This window comes from Populus nigra, chromosome 2 (genome assembly GCF_951802175.1).
Source record: "Populus nigra chromosome 2, ddPopNigr1.1, whole genome shotgun sequence".
Taxonomy (NCBI): domain Eukaryota; kingdom Viridiplantae; phylum Streptophyta; class Magnoliopsida; order Malpighiales; family Salicaceae; genus Populus; species Populus nigra.
Window position 1 is genome coordinate 12,809,359 of NC_084853.1, and position 2,500 is coordinate 12,811,858.

Sequence of the window (2,500 nt, forward strand, 5' to 3'; positions counted from 1 at the left end):
GCAGGGGGAGACACTACTAGGTCCCAGCTGTCACCCCCCCTCTAAAAAATTCATTTCTTGGTATTTTGAGCTGAAATTTTGCAGAGAGGTTGGCAAAAATCCAATCCACCTTCATTAATTTTCCCAGAATTTTTCGAGGTCGGGAAGTATTTGTTTTAATTTTCCTACCATTAGAAATCGAGTAAATCCGCAAAACTAGGAACCGGCCCGGAATGACCCCAAATTCAGTGGGCAGCCTCATAAAAATATGGCTGATTTTACTGGATTGGTTTCATGTGGAAAGCACGACGTTTTCTTGTAGGAATGCGGGAACCCCGGCAGCTCGCCTGCCGCGGCCAGCGACGTCGGGGACGCTGGCCTGCGCTGTCGAGCCCGCGAGGGCTGTCTCCGCGGCAGGCCCCCCCTGAACGGGGCACGACAGGCCACCGCGCTGGCTCGTCCAGCGTCGACAGTCCCTCGTCCAGGTTTCAGATCGCGCCAAGTCGAACCCATGACCTGCTCAAGCCATCGTGCGCTGCCGAATTCGCATCTGCGTGTAGGCTGCCATTCCACGCGGCAGCCCCTGTTTTCGTCAGCGTGCCCCCCTGACGAATTTTCCTGCCTGGCCCAGTCCAGCGTCCAGCCCCTGTTCGTCGAAAAATCTGCGCTGCTGATTTTCCACGACGAGCCTACTTTCGTCAGCGTGCCCCCCTGACGAATTTTCCTGCCTGGCCCGGCCAGTCCAGCCCCTGTTCGTCGAAAAATCTGCGCTGCCGATTTTCCACGCGGCAGCCCCTGTTTTCGTCAGCGTGCCCCCCTGACGAATTTTCCTGCCTGGCCCGGCCAGTCCAGCCCCTGTTCGTCGAAAAATCTGCGCTGCCGATTTTCCACGCGGCAGCCCCTCTTTTCGTCAGCGTGCCCCCCTGACGAATTTTCCTGCCTGGCCCGGCCGGTCCAGCATCCAGCCCCTGTTCGTCGAAAAATCTGCGCTGCCGATTTTCCACGCGGCAGCCCCTCTTTTCGTCAGCGTGCCCCCCTGACGAATTTTCCTGCCTGGCCCGGCCGGTCCAGCATCCAGCCCCTGTTCGTCGAAAAATCTGCGCTGCCGATTTTCCACGCGGCAGCCCCTGTTTTCCTCAGCGTGCCCCCCTGACGAATGTTCGTCGAAAAATCTGCGCTGCCGATTTTCCACGCGGCAGCCCCTGTTTTCCTCAGCGTGCCCCCCTGACGAATGTTCGTCGAAAAATCTGCGCTGCCGATTTTCCACGCGGCAGCCCCTCTTTTCGTCAGCGTGCCCCCCTGACGAATTTTCCTGCCTGGCCCGGCCGGTCCAGCATCCAGCCCCTGTTCGTCGAAAAATCTGCGCTGCCGATTTTCCACGCGGCAGCCCCTCTTTTCGTCAGCGTGCCCCCCTGACGAATGTTCGTCGAAAAATCTGCGCTGCCGATTTTCCACGCGGCAGCCCCTCTTTTCGTCAGCGTGCCCCCCTGACGAATTTTCCTGCCTGGCCCGGCCGGTCCAGCATCCAGCCCCTGTTCGTCGAAAAATCTGCGCTGCCGATTTTCACCGACGAGCCTACTTTCGTCAGCGTGTCCCCTTGACGAATTTCCCTGCCTGGCCTGGACAGTCCATCTTCCAGCCCATGTTCATCGAAAAATCTGCGCTGCCGATTTCCCCGACGAACCTGCAGCTGCACAAATCTGCGCTGCCGATTTCCCCCCCTGTCGGCATGGCTGCCGCTGCCCCGATGTCCAGACCAACAGTCTTTTTTGTCGACTTTGCCGATTTTGTCCGCGCTGCCGATTCCAACACTACCCCCTGCATCCAAACCAGCATTGTTTCGTCAGCTCTTCCCCTGACGATTTTAGCCCTGTAACAAACAGTAGGCCTCCAATCCCGCCAACGGGAGCCAAGTTGATAGGGAAGAGAATTGAATGACGCGCCTGGTCCTCGCACCCCGCCACCCGAGGGGCCTTTTTCCCGGCAGCCTCTGAAAAACTCTAGCTTTCACGGTCCTCGCCGCCCCTCACCACCATGGCAGGCCTCTAATCCCACCCATCAGCAGTTGTAGCCGATAGGGCAGTGATTTGAATGACGCGTCGCGGGCCGCCGGGTCATCTCACCCGGCCATTAATTGGAGCGTTTTTGGCTGGCCGAGGATGGGGGGATGGATCTCTTCTTCCGAAAAAGCAAACAGTACATCGGGAGTTATGTTGACGGGGCATGGAATTGAATGACCCGTCGCGGGCCGCCGGGTCATCTCACCCGGCCATCCCGGGGAGCGTTTTTCCCGGCAGCATCGGGGAAACTCTTGCTTTCACTGCCCGCTGCCCAAGTCCCCACTCGCATCGGCCCCCCGCGCCAACAAGCCAACGCTGCCGAATCGGCAGACACTGCTGCCGAGTCTGCCGACACTGCCCCGCGGGCTGCCACTGCCCCAGTGTCTAAACCAGCGGTCTTTCTCATCGAGCCTTGGACTATCCAGTCCGTCCTGACTCATCGCCAGCACCTGCTGCCGATT